The 24,861-nt window shown below is 30.0% G+C and overlaps 1 long non-coding RNA gene across 1 annotated transcript; it reads right to left on the bottom strand.

Moving 5' to 3' along the window:
- Window positions 1-21,435: 21,435 nt before the first annotated feature.
- LOC149058891 (uncharacterized) lies at window positions 21,436-23,327 on the bottom strand. The gene is made up of 3 exons (XR_016190593.1): window positions 23,160-23,327; window positions 22,531-22,628; window positions 21,436-21,614 (listed from the first exon to the last, which is right to left on the bottom strand). It is a non-coding gene; the product is annotated as an uncharacterized LOC149058891 (long non-coding RNA).
- Between the last annotated feature and the right edge of the window lie 1,534 nt (window positions 23,328-24,861).

The following is a 24,861-nucleotide window of genomic DNA, read 5'->3' on the forward strand; positions in this document are numbered from 1 at the left end:
TATGAATAATAATAAAACCACCGAATCCGTTTTATTATACTCCGTCCCGAAACGTTTTGTAGTTAAACATTTCGTTGGCCAGTAAATAATTGTAACTTATAAGTAACTACACGTAAAACGTAATTATGACTTATCCCGTTCAATCGTTTATGTCGTTAGACATTCAATTACACTGCAGACCTCCTTTGCACCGATATCGGTGGCATGATATTTTAATCGTATTGTTATGTTTTTTTTTTTTTTTAATTCATATGATTTATCGGTTACCAACGATTGCGTAGGGTTTCCAAAATCGATTGACATAAGTGGAGATACGACAAAAAGGCATATAAAAGGTTAAAAATAGACTGCAGACAATACTATAGTTTTACTGACATCTTTATTAATTCTTTATTTTAAAATCAAACCAAAACCTGAACTGACATTTTTTTTTAATGAGTTTTTACGTGGACCGATACTCTTTATGAAATTAAAACATTACAGATCAAACGATAAAATAATATAACTATACGTACTTAGTTATAATGTGTATAACAGTGAATTTTTCATATACAAAGTTCCCAAGCCAAAGAAGTATAGATGCATTAATAGTTGTAAAATTAAATTCAATATAATATCTGGTTATAACTTGGGTTGGTTTTCAAAAATATTTTGTTAAACAAAACGTTTTTTTTAAATAGAAAAATTCGTTTTATAGATATTTCACTGAACTATAAAGTATACTGCAGTGTTGGATGAATTTTTCTGTGACATAAGCTCCAACAAAATATAAATGACTCGTGCCTATAATTATAATTGAAAAATTTAAATATTATCTGTAACGTATTTTTTAAAAAAGTGTAGTTAGAAAAATTATTGGTTTTATTACCGGGTAAATCGATTATATTATATAATAGTGTTTTGCTGCTGAGTGACCTGCAGCGAAGCGTATTTTTCACTGTAAATATTAAAGATCCAAACCTCAAACCACGAAATATCTCGGGTAGTCTAACCGTATAAATAATAATGTTGCATTGTGGTCTATCGTAAGTATTATTATGATATTTTTGTTTTAAACAAAAATATTGAGTTTTAGATGAGAATACAAAGGTAGAAATTTTAATATTAAATATAATAATATAATATAATATTAATAATATTTAAAACTCATACGATATAAAATGAGTGCATAATACCTATACCATAATATTATTATACACATATAATATAACAACAAAATAACATGTCACATATTATAATATGTAAGTTTGTTATGTTTGGCGATGTCTGTAGGTTATCATTGTTTGAAATTAAACAACAGTTACCTTCTTCGGTTATATTGAAAACTAAAATGGACAAAAACAATCATTTCTGTTGAAAAGTATAATATTATTTCAATAATGTCGATCGTTCGTTTTATTTGTTTGTGGTATAGAAAAAGTTTATTTCGAATCGTTTTCACAAAAAAAAAAAAAAAAATACGTCGAAAAGAATAACAACTTCGAAACTTTTTTAAACAAGTATAATATCTATATGTGCTATTCGGAACTGCGAGAAATAACGAATGACGAGAGAAATATATAAAGTTTTAGTTTTGTTTATCGAAGACAATTTTTCGCCAACAGAACGACATAATAATCTTCGAACTGGTATGCATATTATTATTATAATATTTTTATGGAAAATAGAAGTTTGCGTTTCAATAATATATATTATAATGAGTAAGTATAAAGTACAGTTTATATTATATTGGATACACGGCGTGATGTTCCATCTATGTACAACAATAATTTAAAGTAATAATAATAACAATATTTAAGGGATATCATTATTATCTATTATAACTGGCAGGGAGTTGATTTGAGGCCATCTAAAACGAAGAGTAAAATGAAATCATGAACAAATTTCCATACTCTCACTGACTGCAGGTCACTCGTATACCTATGCATATAATAATAAAAATAAAGTTGGGAGTTTTGTTTTCTGTATTTAAAAAATCGCTTCGGAATGACATAATAATTTTCAATGTGATGCAATGTTACATATTATGTTATAATATTTTAAAAATAATATAGAGAACTTTGCGTTTCAATAACATACCTAGTATATTATACGTTTAACGAACGGTACTTGTATTATACTTGTTAAAGGATATACTTTTTTCGCGTAAAACAATAATAATAATGACAATGTGTAGAGGATATTGTATAGGCACTACAAGTAGTGATTTGAAGCCGGCAAGATCGAGGAGTTAAAAAAAGAAATCTCGACGACATGGATTTCCACACTCTCGACGGTCGGTTGCTCGTGTACCTACGTATATATAATAGATGTGAGTTTTTTCTTATTCTTTATTTTAGGAAATCGCTTCGGAATGACTGAATTTCCTCTATGCACAGGCGAGAGGTCGCGGATAACTAATCGAAAAAAACAAAACGAGATTCGCACTGCGCTATAATACGCTCTACTACTCGTCGGTGGGTTATTTTCGTGTATAATTTCACACCGGATGGACAGTAGCTGTAGTTTTTCTTATAACAATAACAATTATCGACCGCGCACAAACAGCCGTGATTTCTAAACCGTTCGTTCGTTTATATTCTTATTTGTAATAACATTATTATCATGGCATGGCCAAGACATGGTACCTAGCGAATAATGATAATCGACAATGAATTATTGTATACCTATTAAAAACAAATATTTATTTTGTAAAATCATTATTTTTATATGATTTGTTAATAATTCATAATCAATTATTATTAGTTTACTAATTACTTTTTTAAGTTTCAAAACTTTACAAAATTTTGACATTGGAGCTTTTATACAGTATAAAAGCTGAACATAATTGTATTAATCTTTAAAATATTAAATCTATTATCAATTTTCACACTGTACCACAAAAAGTGAAATGAGAAAAAAATATTATCTAAAAATAGTTGTGCATACCTAAAAATATAATTTAATAATCCTTAATAATGGTTTTCAACACCATATAGTGAAATATCATATGCGATATAAATAATTGATAAGACATACGTTAAAATGTTATATAGCATTAAATCTAGGTACCTGTTTGAAAAAATGGTCTTTTAAGTTTCTTTTAGAAAAATCAGAGTTAAACATATTTAAAATAACTTATTATGCATGAGTGGTGAACATGCATGCGGGACCTCTATAAATTATTGTATTAAGTATAACGTCTATAATTTCACTGCCATAACAGTTCGAATTTTGAACGGTTGTAGAAAATAAAAACTATTGAGACTTCTACATTAGGGTCATTATATCATAGTGATATATAGGTTATAGGCACTATACTGCCATGTGGTAGGTATATACATAAACGGGTAAAGGATTATAATATAATCGTATATTTTTTTTCATTATCATAATAATAATGTGCAGTTTAGTCGACTGAATCGCAAAGTCACTCGGCAATGAATTATCGACGATAAGTATGCGTACCTACCTATACATTATCCCATTGAACATAATATTTATTTATGTCCCCATAAAACTAACGCTTATATATCTTTATTATTGTATACGTATAGGTTTAACCTATGCGATGTCGTGGACACGACGGGATGGTTTAGTTGGTAATGCCATCGGAATTGCACTGAATAATATTAGTTACCTTTGATGTCGAAGCCTTAATAATTTTACAAAAAAAAATATTAGTTATTTTTTATTATTTTAACCCCGAACAAAGTATAGTAGATAAAATTATACTTCGAGTATTATTAACATAATATTATTATTATCCCTGTCTTTGTTTTCTCAATCGACCCGACAGCCGCTTATGACTGTACGAGGTCTATTATAAAAATAATCTGACGTTGTTACGATATTTAGTATTTTAATCAGCTATTGCAGCTTATTACTATTGTTTGTTATTGATGTTAACATTATGGTATGAACAAACCACAACATGACGATGATAAAAAATATTATAGATATTACCTAGCTATTACCTAGCTATTATTTATACATTAATAAAACTTAAAAGGCAATTTTTACTCATCGTTCTGAAATTTTGTACATATAGCCAAAGACTACCCATATTGTTATATATACCAGAGGATATGCATCTCGATGCAATTTTTTTTAATTCTCATCTTCACAGTAGCTTGCAGTACATCGATTTGTTGAGTTGAAAAAAGAATTGTTTTTTTTTCTTTATTGCGATTACCTTTTAGTTTACTACCTAATTGAATCCAAAAAGTATTCATTCTATATAATATACCTTCCTTGATCAAAACAGTTATCATATACTGCAAGTTATACCGGTTTTTGGTATAATTCCCGAGTTAATGTTAATTCTATTTCATAAATTGAAATATATAATTAATGCACATTAGCTTGATACGAATTAAAAGGTCATCTATATGTGCACCTATAACACCCGAGTTAACATAATGCGCATTAACAATCGTATATAATATATGTTATATACTGAGAAACTGTTAAACTATACTTTACAGTATACAAGAGCAGGATAATTGTATACGAGCATAAAGTAAATTTTTTTTTTCAATTTGTGACTGCAAAATTGAATTCTATTTAGATTGAGATCAAAGGAGTGTCGCACGAATGTTACACACCCAAATAATAACATTTCATTCTTAGTATACGAAATTAAAATGAATATTGACTTTAAAAAGTTTGTATACACTTGTCATACAACAAAAACCATGGTTGAAAAGTACATAATATAGTAGGTATGCATTTTTTAAATATTTTGAAAACAACTTTTTTCTTTTCAAAAGCATCAAGAATCTGACCGTCTCGACTGCGTGGGCTGGTCCGATAAGAAAAAAAATCACTTTGTTTAATACAACGGTAGGTACACATTTTATATTATACAAATGAAAACGAATTTCCGCTGCTGGTACGCGTTATCTGTCTAATATGTATATGTAAGTGTATTATCATATATATATATGTGTGTGTGTTTGGGTGCTAATAGCTTTTTTTTAATAATTTTTTCCCCATTTATTTTAACGTAACGGTTGGACGCGTATACGTTTGTCTGACCCTATCACCGTAGAGTTCAAGTTATTTTACACAACAAACACACACACACACACACACACACACATAACTAGCCGAATCGTCACCGGAAGGGCTAGGACACGTCTTTGTATAGTTTGCGCAGCGATCAAACGTCAGGGGTAATAAATTTTACTTGTCGGCGGTGGCTCGAGTTTATTGATATCATCGTAGCAGCAAACCCATTGCCCGTTTACTCCGACTTTTGACACGATGACTTTTTACTTTTTTTTTATTACGACACCCTTTTTTCCGGTCTCCGGCGTACACACAATAGCCCTCGGGCTCTGCAGAAATGTTTCCGAAAGTCAATCCAGCGTCAATATATACGCGGACCCGACGGCGATGTACAGCTAAGTCCATTTTCAGCTGATTTGTGTCGTCGTTCGAGAAAAAGTTCCATATTCTATTGATAAATTTATTTATGATTCGCTTTTCGAACCGTGAAAACAATAATAATAATAATACCAATAAAAATATAACAAGAAAAAATGACCAAAAACATAACGTTCGGGAAGAGCAACATATATATATACACACTTTTCGGTATTTTTCGTGTTTATACACATATATAATATTATTGTTGTATACACGCGCACACAGACAAGTCACGGTCTGTGATTTCACGGGTTTTACACGACCGCTGTGTGTTGTAGTACAACGACTGTGATGAAATAATAATAGACGAAAATTGCGCACAGAGGTCAATCCTGACATGATGGATCCAGATTAGATGGTTCAATTTAAACTTTGCGTGTCGAGCATGATCATTTAACGTCCCATTTTAAATAGGTCTACGAAGCAAAAAATAATTTATTATAATATTATGAACAATAGAATGGAAAAAAATAAGATGTTAAAGATCATTTTTCAATATCATGCTGTTGAATCATGTGAAATGTAAAAATAAGTAAAACCATAATAATTATTGGTTACCAATGTTTTTTTTTTTTATTCTTTCTATCGTTTATTTTTAAATGGTGTGTATCAGAAACGATATTATGTTATCTGTAACGTAAATAATTTCATACGGTTAATCGATGAAAATATATCCATTATGTTCCCATCATACTGTGGTAAGTTATAGGTAGATGAATAATAATTGGTTATCTTATAAAATTATTGCAAACATTTTTAATAAGCATCATGAAAAAGTTGAAAAATTAGGTTGATGTTTTTTTTTTATTATTATTATTTATTGTAATACATATTTAGGTAAAACGCATAATTAACTATACTTTAAAACTGCAGTCAACGCTTTCCTACAGTTTTAAATTTTTTTCTTTGATATACATTAAGAATGATACGTTAAAATTCATCATGATCATGGTAATATAAAAAATTGTATAAGTCTTTAATGACATGATAACAGTATAGGTACATTAACATTAATAATGGGTAAATAGTGAAAATTTATTTTATGCATGATTGAAAAAAGCTTTTGAATTTGATATTTATACCTATTTGATTATTACTTTAATATTATTAATAATATGTATAATATCCCAACAACAAAATTTTTCTGATATGATAATTTTATCCTCACCAACACAGCACGTAAAGTAGATATTGCTTTCACAAGAGCTAGAATTGGCCATACACATCTCACCCATTTCCAACTTTTCAACCATGAAGAACATCCAATCTGACATCAATGTAACCAACCACTGATGATTGAACATTTCACACTCCACTGTGTAGTACAATCACGAACAAAGCCTCTTAAACTACCCCACCAATATCGATGAATCGCGGCTTGAGGAGACCAACACCGATATAATTTTCAATTTTTTAATGCCATTAAATTATCCAACTTACTATAAATTATTTTTTTTTAATATTTTCTAATGTATAACTATGTATAAATACTTCTACTGTTACATTAATAATAATTTGACCTATGTTTAACTTCGCACTCGAATGGCCACTATTGTCGAGGCTTTTATTCTTCAAAAAAAAAAATAAAAAATAAAAACAAAACAAAATTGATTATTTACCAGAAAGGGTTGAAAAAACAAAAATAACAGGAATTAATTAATTAAAGAAAAGAAACTCCCATTGATAACACTTTCTGTTTGATTTATATTAAAATGAATAAATCTAAGTCTCTTTTTTGTGTTGATCATATTTTTACTGATACCTAGTTAAGAAATACAGTTTTTTTTTACCAGATTTAGGCTTAGTTAATGTACATATTAATATTATTTTATTTTCAAAATGTTTAATAATTTGTTTTAGTGAAATTCAATGATCTAGAATCTAGATAACAAAATTTACTTTTGAAATAGATTTAAAAAAAAAAAAATTGTTTTTTACTAATAACTTTTCTGACAATTACTCGTACTATATATTAATTCAAAACAAATTTTCAGATCAATATTTTGGATTCATAATAGTTATCGTTAAATATTAAACTATTATAATATTATTATGAATGTGACTTTTTAATTTTTTAATAATTTATTCATCACCATATTATATTTTTAAAAGAAAACATTCGCTAAAGAAAAATATATAATCACATATTAAATTGAATTAGATTAAATTTTAGTATTTACCGTAATTTTTTATTAAAAATATACAAGATTCATCTTTTTATATAATTATATACTATATAGTAAGAATCAATATTCAATCGATAATTAAATGATCATTAATAATATAATGCTATATACTAATTAACTACCTAGATCAATATATGATAGGTATCTATATTAGATTAGTGTATTAATATAATATTTAGAGACATATAAATATTTTCTAACTTATCTTACATGAATTCAGTGAAATAGTACCTTCATTAATTCTTTGCTAATAGCTAAGTACATTTTTACAATAAATCATAAACCGATATCAATGTTATATCAGCTAATACACATGATGGCCGTATAAAAATCTCATAAATTATGGTCACACTTATCTTATACAGTAAACAAAACCTATATTAGGTACTTGAAATTAACAGCCGTAGAATGAATCTTATATTCTACATCTATGCCAGGTATGTCACTGAATGGTGATATTAGATTTTCAAAAGCTTCTGAGGTATTACAATTAAATCCCGACAGCTTATCATCGCACTAATTTTAATATCCTTTGATTATTTTTAATCTTCATTATTACTATTGTTTTATAAATATCATGTAAAAACACAATATGTCATTGATTCATTGATATAGATATAAAACCTTCATTGACAATCGATGACAAAATATTAATACTTAATATACTCATATACATGAGACATGAGTCATATATCAAACTCAATTATTATTATTTTAGCTTTGTCTACAGTGATTATAATCAACTATAAAGCAATAAATAACGAAATAATTCTAAAAGGAAGATAATATAGAACGGCTGCCATTATTTTGATCGATGACTGTATACCTAATAAATAAATTAAATATAAATTATTTTATTTACAATGTGAAAATAATATTTCAGTAACATTTATTCATATTTTCATAATATTTTGTTTTACAAAATGTTTCAAAGTGTATTCATGACATAATATAACAATTTAATATATAGATGCTTAAAGTATATTATGTACCAAATACAAGTAAGTTTTATTCATATTTTTCTTATACTGCTGTAGATCGAGAATTATTAGGGAGCACGTAGAAGACAGCCTATTTGGGTGACAAAGCTTCATTTAATCAACCAGATTTTGATCTAAGTTGATTCTATTGTCAATTTTACAAACAGTCCGCAAAACTCGCTTCTCATTTGTCTGTAGTGCGACAAGCCGACCAATGGCGTAGTTCGTTACCTGTGATTGGCACGTAGGAAGAAAATATATTCATATTTTTGTAAATATTAAATATTAAAATTTTTATATTATTATGATTAGAAAATAATATTATGTAATATATTGGTTCATCAATCAAACATTAAACTATAATTATCAACTTATATCCAAATAATATTATGAAAAAAAATAAAGTACCAGCTTTGGACGTGGCAATTCATTTTTTTTCATCTAATTATCATAGAACAACTTAACTTATGGATATGTGGATTAATTTTTCAGGTTTATATTATAATAGAAGCACTTAAATAAGTTCAAATCCAAAAGCTTAATGACACGGCACTTTATATAGGCAATTCAACTACTTAACTGTTGTTGGTATGTATCTTTTTGCGGCATTTCATAATAATAATAATATTAATACGAATAAATATAATAATATTACCAAAGCATAACGTTATTGGATGAGTAGTTGTCGCAAACAATTTTTCATTTAAATTTATACAACACGCTTACGTGCAATACTAATATAAAATCTGATAGCAATGCTTGATGCTATTAACATAACACAACTTTTGGATTTAATTCACTCTTTTTTATTGGTTAATCAACATGCATAAATTATAGTGTAAATGTGTAATATAATGCTTTTAGTTGAATTTACTATGACGATCAATGGCCATGTACTATTCAATGATGTTTTAATTACATTGTACTCATATATTATGTAATATAATTATTATGTATACGTATTGTTATAAAAGGATTTTTCTTATATTATTTAATGAATAAGTAATGACAAATAATAAAAATTAAACAAAAAGTAATCAATAAAAACGATAAAAAATATTGTGTTTTTATACGACGAAAAGAAAAATAAGAAGACTTATAGACGGCGTACCTCGCTTTAAACAAACCTACCTTCCTTTAAAGATAAAGGAAAATCTATCGGTTTGTATTTTGCATTATATTATACTTTTATTTATTAAAATCAGTAGTTATAAAATAAATATTTTGGTAGATAATTAGACTTTAAAATTATTATTATTTTACACCGACCATGGTCAATTTTCCTACCAACAATTATTAATTTATATTCTCCGTGATCCATGTTGGACATATTCCACATAGCCACCGTGGCGGTTCAAGACAAATTTTAGTCGTATAAGCAATATAAATAATAATTTCGACCGTTCGTCAACAATTTTCTTTCAAAAATAATTCTACTCAGCATTGTTTCATGTTTGTCACGATTTATCACGATTTTATTGTAATAAAGATCAATACACCGGCCGAAAAATGACGGAAGCGTCCACGTTGGAGCCGAAATGAGCACTGCTGCAGTCGTCGAAACATATTATTGTCTACAGTCGGTTCAACGTCCGTCGCAGCTGTCGCCGTCGTCATAGTTGTGCGCCTTTATATAATACACAATATATATATATACCCTATACACGTGTATGGCATATTAAATAGTCGTCGCGCGCTCAGCAGGTGCTTTGCCGCCGCGCGAGGGACAACGTCCGCAACCCGCGGACCGTGTCGCGCGACGTCGACGACGCGGTGGCGACAACGCGGTTTCGTCCGGTGACTGCGTTCTGTGTCGCGCGGACACGGCGACGGTCGGTTGACTACGTCGGGCCGATGCCTGCAGGTCGACGATAATATAATAACAATAAATACCTACCTATGTATACGAAACAGCAGCGCATATAATAGTGTAATAATAATAATATGTAATGGCAGTGACAATATATAATTGTTACATTCGTATAGTGAGCGGACCGAGAGAAAACGCGAAAAACAGCGATATTATTGTTATGATGATAATACAGGCTATGGTCGTAGAGAGAAGAGAGAGAGAGAGAGAGAGAGAAAACGCAAACTAGATATAATGCACATGCACCGACCGCGACCGTGAGGCGGTGATGACGGTTTAATACCTGAGACGTCGTACGTCATGTGCTACTGGTCAAATATTCATAAAAATCAAATGACTGTACAAATCCAGGAGAGCTATTTTGGTTCATTATAAGGGGCTCATAAGATTTTTTAGGTGGTCAGTTATTGTTAAAAATAAGTCCCGCGATCTTATCGAAAAATGTACTAATACAAAATTAAACATAACTGTATCATATTTATATACATACCTAATGTCTATATAACTTATAACTATACAATATAAATGTGTAACATATAAATAATATGCACAATTTTTCTAATTTCTATAATCTATGCATTATGAATATTGTAATCAAAACAAAAAACTAATTGGACGTACTCGGTCAAAGCTGGATATCAATCTAGTAAATATATTATACAAACACATATTATTGTGCATAGGCAAAATAATAAATTTTAAAATGTGTGTAACATTAGAATATTGTAAAATAAAAATTTAACATTTAAGCCTTGGAATTTTTGAAGTTTTCAAATTTAATACATTTAAACATCGTTTATGAAGAGGTACTCAAAATCTATTGCTATTGTTATTTACATGATACTTTTTTATAGTTATTATTCAATATTTAATATTTTTAGAAATTATCAATCTTTATCTGTACTATCGAAAATACTAATAATGATTATATTGAATAATATTTTGTCATGTGAAAATAAAATTTAAAAAAAAAAACACACACACACGAACAATTTGAACCTGAAATTACGATTTAGTAAATTATTGCTAAAAAAATAAAGCCGTTGATTAGTCGTAGTTATTAATATATTAAAATATAATGTGAAGAACTGAAGAATTTCAAAAACTGAACACCAAACGCCATGCGTTCGATAAGCGTAAAGTACGAGAGCGGTGGTAAACTCTCCCGATTGTATGGTAAACTCTCCCGGGTCAATATTATGTTTATCTGAAAGAAATGTGCAAACTCTCCTGAGTTATTTTAAATGTTATTGCTACCCTATGAATTAGTTACACTGCATAGATTGTGATTATAATTTTTATTATGAATTGTATTACCGTATTTATCTTGTGTTAACCTGTATTTGTCATTTAAATATTTAATTACCGTTAAAGTATTTTTAATTTAAATATTTAAAACGATATCGACTATAATGGCTCAACCAATTCTAACTGTGTAAAACGAATAATACCCCATGCTCCCCAGCTAGCTTAGTAGTACTGAATGTAAACCCGGGAGAGTTTACATGTTCTCTTCAGGTAGTACTGAACTAGACCCGGGAGCGTTTACATGTTCCCGTCAGGTAGTATTGGACTAAATCTGGGAGAGTTTACCATCGGAAGAGTTTACGATCGCCCAAGAATGATGTATGGTACCCTATAGTATTATAGTTATCGGCGACCACTGCGCTTTTCTACGGAAGATAACTCACTATTAATCACCAATAATCGAAGTATCTACGACGAATCATTTTAATAACACATCATGATATTGCACAGTAAACAATGACATCACCAATCGGAACACTTATCCTTGTAAAAAGAATAATAATAAAAAAAAATATCCAGTTTTATCTCCGTTGATGTAAAAAACAAAGCTTGTAACAATATAATCTAATTGTATTATTAATATTATACATTATAATATATTGTTGTTCGTCCGTGTCCTCAAGATTAAAAAAAAAAAAAAAAAAAAAAAAAATACAATTAAAAACCGAATATTTTTATGGCACAATAATAATTGGCTAATATTCTCGGAGGACCCTCGAATATAGGTACTTATATCTTACGTATATCATTCTATACTATTATTATTAGGTACATGTATTTAAGAGGGGTTCAACGGCAAACAACAAAAACGAATTTTAAACATCATATATGTAGGTACCTACCGATAATATACCAACAATGGGACTCAATTGATACAAAATATTATTATAATAATATGGACATTGTAACGTTCATATTAACTACTTATTTATATTTTTCCGACGTGTATTAAAGAACAATAAACATTTTCAATTATTTTATTGTTTTGTTATTAATTGCAACAATGTCTTTTATTTACTTATATTTTATATAAGTTAATAATATTTTTGACATTTTTATGACCAACATTAGTTCGGTGTACAAATTTGCTAATTTAAATATAAGAAACGTGTACTAAATCACTTGCCTTTTAAATTTATCATGAAGACTAAAATAGATTTGAAAGAAATGTATGTGTTGTGAATTAAGATATCGGTCATGGTTTTTGTTTGCTAAACATACAACAATGTGAGGGAATCAAATACGTACAAACTTTAGTATAACTCACTAATATTCTAATTTGATTTTAAAAAACTGAATTATAAGATGGATTTGGATTATGCACGAAAAAAAATCTCACTTAAATAGATACACATCAAAGATAATTTGAATATATTGTAAAATGATAAATAATTTATCATTCCAAATTCGTCTGAAAACTTTAAATACTATACTATCCATTAAAATAATATTATGTTAAGTTTATTTCCGTTGATTACACATAATATTATAATTGAAACTTGGCGTGGCGTGTTGGCTGCTACCAATCGCGGAATGCGACTGGAAGTAAGTAACGGCCACAGCTTCTGGCTCCCGGATGGGTGACCACCGGGGTTCATAGTAGTTAAAAACCTTGCCACACATACACGCGTTTGCTACCTACCGTAACAACCGTAACAACAGTAAAATAAGCTACCTCACCAAAACCTTACCCCTTCCATAGTTCATAACCCCAACAGCTAATGGCCTTAGTCACCGGGCTTAAGATCAATAAAATATATATATATATATTTAATTATACCGTAAAATACAACAAAAATATTCGCAAGATGTCTATGAAGTTATTATAAATTAAATTACTATAGTAAAACGGTCGTTATATTATTAGTCCACAAAATATCTAAGAACAACACAACTATGTGTGCATACAAGTCTCGTCATGTGTGAACACGATATTCGCATCTGCCGACTGACGAGGATGACATGGAATTGCGTATATATTATTATTATATAATATAAGCGATTGAGATAAATTATTGTGATCGAAATGGTCCACTCGCAGTGGAATGCGATATTACGCTTTTATCCACCCGTAAATCTAAACGTCGTGTTTCTGCGTCTTAATTTATCATTTCAGTACAAGACCGAAGTAAGGTCCTAACACATAATAATGCGTTATCGTATAGTTAATAGTCGGTATATAGTATCTTTATTGTGTGATTTTTGTTTGAGTCTAAAAAAAAAAATCACTTGTCGAAATGCGCTTACCCAACGTAGGTATAAAGCGCATACAGAACAATCATTTAACAAGCTGATATATTTAATTTAGTTTCAACTGGTAATAAATAATGTATCAAAATATTAATGCTTCAAACGCTTACTTTTTAAATATTTTATTTGAAAATAATTTTAAGAACTAGAAATTTATTTAATCAAACAAATACAATCCAAAGACGGTATTTTTTGTTGGGTGTGGTGATAACGAGAACAATCGTTCCAACCCCCTCGGGATTTGGTTAATATAACACCTATTCCTTTTAACAGTTTTAACACATAAATAAATCAAAAAATACGATAACTAAACCTATATGTGTAAAAAAAAATTGTTAAAAAAACAAGATAGCACATTTTAGTTTTGACCCCACGAAATTCCGAGATTCATACAGATATCGTCCATTATTATTATTATATTCTACGTTCATCCAAATCGTAAAATGATACTCGTATAATGTCACTACTTGCAGTTTCTGAAGGTGAACTCGATTTATGATATGTTTCTAATATAAAATTAACCTTTAACACGTGGCAGGTAGTCAAATGCGTTATCACAATATTATAGGAGGACTCAATGTCCTAGTTTCTACTATGCCTTCAATTTATTATTTTTCGTGAGTATTTAACCACAAATATTTCAAATACTTAATTAACTTTAAACATTTGATTCAGAAATCATTTAATATATCAAATTGGCATTTTTTGATTCCGAGTCAACGAAATTTCAAGATTCATACGGATATCGACTATTATATTATTGTATTATCGTTTAACGAGTGTTCTGAAACGTTTAACGATACTCGTACGTTCTCGCTACAGCTGGTGCAGGTGAACACGACATATATTATATAGATACCTACGTAATATGTACTTTACAAATTATACTAAAAAATGAACTCGCAACGCGTGGCGGGTTGTCAAACGAGCGTTATCGCGTACAACAGTATTTTTTATTATTATTATTATTATACGACGAGAAGTGACGACAGTGACATTCGGCTGCCCGCAATAAAGCGAGCTGTAGAACGGGTGTAAATGGGTACAAAAAAAACATATAATATAAAATAGTTGTACGCTACAGCAACCCGTAGATTATGTATATTATTATACAGTTATAATATTGGTTTGTTTAATCGATGAACAAACACGGCAAGGACGGAATGGGAAAAAAACGAACGGAAAAAATGCATCAAGTCTACATGTATATGGGGGGTGAAAATAGTCGAGAGGGTTTGACCCTGTCGTTGCAGGGGGGATCGGTTTACGATCGTTTTTTTTCGGTCAAAAACACAAACAGTATATTTTTATTTATTATTATTATCCTATAACGGTGAACATATTATATATATATATAAATTATTATATGGTGGTGATCGACGACGGTTTACACGCGTTACAGACTAATGGAACTAAACACGTAGACGTTGTCGTTTTGTTTATATCCACGACACGTGTGTGACGGACTAGCGACCACTTGAAATTGTTGTTTGTTTCCCGTTATTATTATTATTTTTTAACACCCTGGTTTCACTTTAATATTTTTATCGACGGTCATATTATGTCCATACACGCATCCACCCGAAGTCTTGTTTATTCGGAATTGGTTTGGCCTTGTATAATACTCAGTGGTGCCCAAGATATATTTTTCAGGTGTAGCAAGAAATAATTTTACCCACCCACCCACAACCTCACAAACTCAAAATTATATTATTTTATATATTTTATCATATTTTAATTGATAATATTAGTAAATAAGTATCATCCGGCAACCAATATGATAATTAATAATAAACATATTTCAAGTTAATTATTTTATGTTATTATATCCACACATCCCTTATTTTCAAGGTGTAGCGACTTCTATACCTATTACCTAATAATAGGGCTGGACGCCACTGATAATATTATAATCTAGATATTATATATTAATTTGATGACGAGAACGATAGAAGAAAAAAAAATAGCAATATACTTATCTCATATACGACGCATGTTATACAATTATGTGATGGATTAACGCGTTACCTACAATATGTTGGTACCTGAATTATAATGTTACAACGTGGTAAGTCGATATAGGTACACGTGGCGTCTGGATCATATATTAAAACATATTATATCATAAGTAGGTATATAGTAACAAGCGGCTCTTTGTCAACATACTGTCCCGCTGTGAGTGTTTATTGAGTTCATATGGCACACTATATACATATACACTATATTAATGTTATTATATGGTAAAAAATCCGTTGACTTTCTAATTTTCTAATCGTAATAATATAAACGCGCAATAAAATGTCTACTCATAATAACATAATCAAGTTGAAATACTGCAAACGTCAAAATGTTAAATCGACTAAGTTTTCCTGTGTGACAGATGACATATATTATGAAAATATTAAATAATCGCCACGTATTGTTTTACATAGTCACTGTAATATTTTTATTACCCATTAGGTAGATTATTTATAAAAAAAAAATTATATTTGGCAGTATGACTTTTAGTCAAAATAGAATAAATTTCAACAAGATAATAATACAATTATATGTTACTTGTAAATCGAGTTGATAAATTTTTATTTATAAATATGATATATACTTAGAACCACATTTTGGTTGGATCAATTTATTTAGGTACCTATAGGTTCTATAAACTGAATAGTATCTATGGTCGAAAACTAGAGACAATTATGCCTGTGACTCTATGGCATAAAATATATAATATTTTGTCAATTATTTTTAATAACCTACAAATTGTGCATCGAATAAAACCAATTATGATATATTATTGTGTAGTTGAATAAACAAACCTGAGGGCCGAGAGCATGCTCAGGCAGGGTTATCAGGTTATAGAAAATCGAAATAGGGCCGTTAAGGCGTTTGCGTTGTTCTAACCGAAACAAACGGTGACACAGCGTTATTGTTATTTTAATTTCTGCGTTATATCGTAATTGCATTTTATAACAAACATTCTAGTTAATTAGTTAAGACTGCATTTTTAATTGATTTTAAAACAATTAAACTTGCTTAAAGAATAATATTACGGAACCATCAAATCGTTTCAATAAGATAGCGTGTAGGTACTTTTAAAGTTATTATATTATTAGTTCGTCAAAGAGAATTTTAATTGAATTTTGACATTGATAAGATTTATTATTACGACTTATGTGTAAAAAGAAAGTCTTAGAGTTAATATATATATATATATATATATATAAGAGAAATTCCTTGATATCCATATCAGACTGATATATTATTTAGGTTATAACTTATATTATATCAAAGTTATGATATCTACCCATTAACTATAACACTTATAGTTGAATATTAGAAAATACGAAAACGAATGAGCGCCAGAAAAGATGTGATACCCTGTTGAGTATCCAAATTTTTCGCCCAAAATTTGAATTCATTTACATAAATCAACTGAATTCTTCGCTATCGGTACGTAATAAATTATACTCAATACCTCTAACGCTAAGAGTCTAGCTATAATATTATGCCTTAGTTTATCAAAAAATATGACATTTTTAATGGTCCATTTCATTCGTGTTTGAAAAACGAATATTATTGGCATGATAACCATTAATAACGTGCATTGCAACATAAAGCTTAATAATTGTTGTAGAACACACGAATAAAATATTATGTTGTAAAACATTCCCCGCGTATATACTGTTTTGTATCTATAGTTATTAGGTATAGTGAAGACTGAGGACTGAGGAGTGACGACCGGAGCTGAATGTTTAAAACTTTGGAATGTTCAGACAACCACCAGGTAGGTTATAAGTGTATTATCATAATATCCTGTTCAATTTTAAGTTTCAGTGATCAATGCGTTAGGTGTTCTTTTTGGCTCAAAGTTAACATACACTAACCAATAACCATATAATATACAATATACATGGGTTTAATGTTTTTATTGAAACTATTAAGTATCTATACTATTTTAGACTGTTTACTTATAGGTACATAAAAAACATTTGTAAAATTGGCATTGATGATCTTCATAATAATGATTCATTATTATTTATATTTACGACCACCGCAGCTGCGCACATATATTTTGACTAATTGACCGAACCCTCGTATGGTGTCTGTACTTGGCTTATATCTTTTAGCCTTATAGTTATCGGACTACACAGTTTGTTAATAAATTGTCAGATATTTTCTGTAGCGAGTCTTATAATATATTATCTTAGGTGATTTATCTATGCAGTATGTTTTCATGTTAAGATGCTGAGGTAAACGGTTTTTTTTCTTTTTTTTTTAACTTACATTATTGAATGAATTAAATTCTAAAATACATTTAAATATATCAAAACTGAAATTAAATTTGAAATAAGTCATTAAATAACATTTATTTTTTATGCTTGCAGCTCCGTAATTTTGCAGACGAGTGAAAATCCAACTTGAATTACCCTATGCAATTGTAAAACGACTTAAAGACAAATGGGTCTGGATAGGTATGTTTTGGGATATTTAATAAGTCTTCGAATAGGTACCTCGCTGCCGTACGCGTATATTATAACGAAATCATTATGGCTCGACGAGTGTCCCGTCGTCTGGGCCCGAAGAGCATGTTACATGGCCGTACACATAGGATAATATTATAATAATATTATACATAGATACGTATATTATGCGATGCTATATTATTAACATGATCTATAGAGCTATACATATTTAATATTATATTATGGTGAAAGACTGCGCGCGGCTATTGTGCGATGATCTATACGGGCGTCAGCTTTTCTCTCTCTATCTCAGTCTTTGACCGGGTTTGGCACCGATTCCTACGATATTATGTTTATTATCTATACAGATTATAATACTGTGGCTTACGAGCGCGATGTATAAAATATCGTACATACTAATATAATCGTATACAGGCAGCATTGTAATGATATAGGATATTATATTATTATATACCAGTGCGATGTGACCCCACGGGGTACGGACTAGCGCTGGAAAATGAAAAGAACATTCGGCGATCGCGAACAACGGCGATAGAGAAAGACACTCTGATCAAATAATGGACCGGTTAATTAGAACGCGCATGCGGTGTGGTTCTCCGCCCAGCAAGACGTCACACATTATTATATTATTATTTATAATAATATTATATTATAATTATTATTGTCGATAAGCACTATTGGCGCGGATAGAACCGATTTTTATTATTTTTTTATTTTTGTTGGGAAGGGAGTTATCGACATCATATCTTCTCTTTGTTACAATCTGTACACACACACGACATTTCCACTACACCCTACTAGTCTAGGTTAGGTTTTTCAGTGTGTCGTTTTTAATTTTTAATTTTGTTATTTATGTTTAATAGCAATATAACGCGAGCGAGTTTTATGCGCGGTGATCGGTCAACGACGGTATTGTTCACGTTGGCTTCATCCCACACAAAAAACACAACAAATGTGTTATTCGTACAAACTGTGCAGTCTGTTAATGGTGTGGGTGTTTTCTAGGGCCGTTGACATCACCGCCACCGCCACAGCCGTCGAGGTCTCGATTGTGTATAATAGTTTATTTTATTTAAGGCCCTCTGAAAACCATGGATGCCGATCGCGTTGGCTGCCGTGTGTGCAGTGCTAACCATCGCCTTCAATGAAACATTATTATAAAAATACTATCAATTCAGTATGTTGTCCATAAGTGCCGAGAGCCTCAGCCTTAGACTAATTTATAGTCTTAACCTATAACCTAACCCTACCCCAATCTCGTTAACGTCGTATTAGGTACCTTTCTTCGCCGAAGTTCATATTATAATGCAATAGCGACTTATAGTCATAGTAATATTGTACTAGATTTCTAAACGTATAAGTTTTGAACACTTTATATTCCCGTCGTTTCGTCAAGTCCACACGTCCGTTAATTGACAGTTTTACATAGTTTTTTCGTTAGTTTTGGACTCTTTGTTGATTTTTCCATTTTAGATAATTCATATTCGTAGTTAAAAGCAATAAACTAGAAATAAATTTAATTAGAACAGACTTATTGATATAAATATTTTAATAGTGAGTTAAATAAAAAAATAATTTTCTAACAGTTCTATTCAAAGTAAATGCATACTATCCAATACACACTGTCCATTTTTAAAGAATATCAAATTATGAGCATTTAATATATAGATTGATACTAGCAATTAATATATAAAAGTATACACAAATATGAAAGTTACCAAATTGCTTTTAAAATATCGTATAATAATATTGTAATATGAAACTATTATAGCTTATTGTGTTGTATTTAAATAAATCTGAGGACTAGGAAATCAGCACGCTCGCTTAATAAGCTTTCCTAACTTATAATATTTTATCAATATTTACCTAAAACGACACGTCATGAATTCACAATAATTTATTTAAAAAAAATCCAAACAGAGCTATAAATCAGTGAAACGCTCGTACAATGTATGATTATATCTGTTGGTATGACACAAATATATTACACGTATCGCAAAAGAATATATATATAACGTTCAAAGGTTCAAACGTATGATGTTGGTATGGCTGACATCACGCGCTCTTCAGTTAACTTGAGTTGTACGCGAGTACGACAAACATTAATAAAATACAAAACAGTCGAAAGTCATTAAATTACTAAACTAAAATGCAAACATTAATTAGGTATAAGAGATACGTGAGAGAATGCTTTCAAAAGAAAATGTTTTTCAATTTAATTATATTGTGATATTATATGTTTTATAAATCCCGATCGTCTTTCTGTCAATTATTATCATCTTACAACCCGTTCGTACTGTCAGTACATCTTGTCAGTCGACAACTGTAAAGATTTTTTTAATTTTGATAATACTTTCCGAAAAATTTGATATCATATCGGAAAAAAACATGATCTCTGCACTCTATTTCTATATTTTGTTTTGTCGAACAATCGTGACGGTTGCCGAATGTCAAAATGAACTGGACGCAATTATCACTATCAACTGCAATGGTCGAATCGGAAAAATGTGAACCAGAACTCTATTCTAGTCAGAAATTATCGCGAATTCGGTACAGGGATTCAACCAGAGGAATGTTCTGCTGTTTACTTTCCTCACACACACATGCAATATTGTGATGTGTAGTGATTAAAAATATTATGTCTATGCAGTGTATTATTCTATTTCAATATCTTGTATAATATTTTTTACGTTTACACAAAATTTGATGGCAACGAATAAACATCCACCATCGTTCGAAAAACTAACCTATACTGAAAATGTTTCGCCCCAATACGCATTTTCTCGACACGCTATTTTTATATTCACGAGATCGACCACTGCCGTTTAACGTTATCAGAATTAAATACTTTATAATAGAAATTATATTATATTTTTATTAAACAAATAACAGAAAAGTGGAATTAATAATGATATTTATTATTACAATATAATTATAGTATTCATCAAACCAAACAATAGCTATTGTTGCAATAGTTGTCAGCATATGTAGCTCGTTAAGCTCATCGTTACTGATTGTGTACTCAGTGTCGGACCATGCCGATGAGATGGAATTTTCTTGGTTAGTTGATTCTGTAGTTGAAAACAGGCTAGCTGTTCATACAGATAATAATTAGAGGCATCCATGGCTGTAAGAAAAAATAAATTGAACAATATTGATATTGAAAACTTACTGAAATTGTGAAAAATAAAAATGGTTTATTAAATAGAAAACAATTTAAGTTTTTTTTAAATTTTATGTAACATCAACATGAACTATTTTGTGTAGTCATTACTAATTTAAGGAGATAATTTCAACTTTTTTTTTTAATTAAGAAAGACAATTTACAATCTGTACACAGTAATTACAATAATCAAATAAGATAAAAAACAGAATAAAGTAGCATGAATGACGTGATGAGGAAGAAACCCAATGGTAACACCTCCTTTACTAATTTAATAGGTCTCTACACCATTTTCGCTTTAGTCTGCGTGGTGGGTTTTTTGGGAGGGTGAGGGAGGACATGTGTGATATTAAAGTATTGTGATGAGTGCTTAAATTTTGGTGAAAACGTTTATACATTGTTTTGGCTAGTTCAGTGGTAGTTAATATTTTTAGGTCATTGTGTAAGGTAGAGTTTGAAACGTACCAGGGGGCTTTGGTTACTAACCTTAGCGCTATTGATTGAAAAGCCTGAATTGGCCTGATGTTCGAGGGCTTGGCTGGGCCCCAAAATGCTATTCCATAAGACCAGACTGGTCTTATGATTGTCTTATATATAATAAGTTTGTTTTGGAGTTTAGGAGTGGTCGGAGGAGGTGAAGTCTATTGTTCGCTGATTTTCTTTTTTCTTTTAGGTGGGTGCCCCAGGTAAGTCTTTTATCGAGTGTTATGCCTAAGTTCTTTATTTCAATTTGGACAGGGATGGGGGCGTTGTTTATGATTAATTGAGGGCATTCACGGGGAGATTGTTTTAACGTAAAAGTGACTTGTACAGATTTGTCAGTATTTATTTTGATTTTCCAATTTCAACTTAACTCCAAAATAAACCTTTAAATTAATACTTTAAAAAAATCGCTAGAGATTTTTCCTCCACAATTAAACTCAGGTTGGTCAAATAGTTTTGCGGCATTGAACTTAATCATATTGTATCTGGATGTATCTAAAACATATTATAATATTCACAATTATATCTCATAATAATATATTTGTATTAAATTATCTAACGGACGTAGGCGTAACTTTTATAGATGTTTAGCTCTGTAAAAATAGACATAAGACAGCATACAGTGTATATAATCAGTGATTATAAATCGCACGCTGATAACTAAACAGTATATTATGTGTATTATATTATTTTGTCCCTATTAAACGTTTTAAGCTTTCTAATAAGATTTCCTAGTTCAATTTTTATCAATATTATACACTCTAAAATAAACACATAAATACAAAAATCAATGAAAAGGATGTAAAAATAATGTTTTGATCAGTACTGTATCAAACCTGCCCTTTTACCAATAGTTTTAACTCGAGTTACGGTTTTCATTCATTTTTTTCTAAAGTTTTAAATTTATTGTCACGAAAGATGATTTTCGACGGTCAACAGTTTAGCAATTTATTACCGGACGCAGGTTTATACTTTTGACATAATGAAATTGTCGACGATAAAAGACAATAAAAAAAAACCATTTACCAATGATCGGAATAAAAAACGACACCGCCGTACAAAATATACACAGCACTGGTGCAGCTGCAGTGGACGTATCCGTTTTCGGGGTCGATAGTTAATAATGCCGCGCGTATACAATTAATTTTATATCATATACTTAATACTTTAAAAAAAAAATCATGTTTGCTCGTATATCACGTTGCACGCCTAACACTATATTGTATAACATTTATCACGCCACCTGTATAACGATAATAATAATATGACATACTAAGTAGGCACTTATATATGTATAAAATACTGACACCGTGTAAAACAGCCGTCCGATTAATAGGTACCTGTAATGGGCGCTTTAATGAAATTACAAGGCGTATCGCACGCGCTTACGCACAGTTTTAATATTAATAACAATATCATCGTATGGTACGGGATCCTGTATGTATGTATATAGCATCATAAAACTGGTTTATTGACTGCACGACAAAAAAATAAAAATAAATATTGGTAGGTATATGTTCGATACATAATAATACTAATGCGTGTCCAGTAAAAAGTATAAAATATTATTTTCATTTCATAACACTAAACAACAATTTTAGCAGTAGTATTGGTTGTAGTAGGTATGAGATAAAAATATTTTATAACACGTGAAACCCAAAACCGCCGTTATTCGGACGACCGGCGGCGATGGAGGTTCGGTCCCTGCGCGTGTGTGGGAGTTCGGATGTTCTCATTCAATAACAAATTGACCCCTCGTCGTCTGTACATTATACAAATATATAAATAAGTATGTGTGTGTGTGTGTATCTGTGCGCACGTAGCGAAAATGGTCAGTGGGGACCCTTTTTTTTTTCTGGTTCCGGTCATTAAAAACAAACAAACAGTGGCGACCATCAAACGACAATATCCTCGTTCACACTGGCGGCTTCCGTCCGCCTACTTATAAACCTTCATAATAATAATAATAATAATACTATCATAACTGGGTTAACGGGTAATATACAGGCCAAACGGACGTACGTGTTATATCATATATTACTGTATATAATAATAATAATGAACATGGATATCAAACATTTTTGGTACATATATGTGACCATAAAATAGGTAGGCACTCACAAATCACACTATATTACAGTATTACACGCTTTATATAAAGTACCTACATTCGATTACCTGAATAATAAATCAATAGTCATAAAAAATTCAGCAGCGCTTTGGCGCCATAGTGATACACCAGACAGCAACGTTTAGATCGAAATCGTTCGTATTAAATACAAAATGAACGTATTTATAACCAACAATACTTTTTTAAGGTAACCAAATTATTGTAAGCACAAATAACAAATTCTGAACTACAAAATGTATAAAAATTCAACAGTAATGTTTAATTTCATAAAAATATAATTATTTTAAATGAAATCTGCAACTCGATTGGTAGGTATATGTATATTAGCATTTCTAAGTACAGAAAGTAACTAGAATAAAAGATAAACAAAATATTATAATCAATTTAATGTGATTCGCCAATGTATATAAATAAATATATTTGATTATTACAATAATATTATGATTAATTTGTCCGTTCTGTTTTACTATTGGTGTTGAATATACATCATCATTGAGTAATAGTTACTGTAATATATATATTTTGAATTTGAACTCATTAATAGGCTTAATAAATCATCAAAGACTATCTGTCATCCTGTATTTACTTTGGAATAAC

The sequence above is a fragment of the Diuraphis noxia genome, unplaced genomic scaffold (genome assembly GCF_037042655.1).
Source record: "Diuraphis noxia isolate RWA-SAM2 unplaced genomic scaffold, SU_Dnox_SAM2 contig0002, whole genome shotgun sequence".
In the NCBI taxonomy this organism is placed as follows: Eukaryota; Metazoa; Arthropoda; class Insecta; order Hemiptera; family Aphididae; genus Diuraphis; species Diuraphis noxia.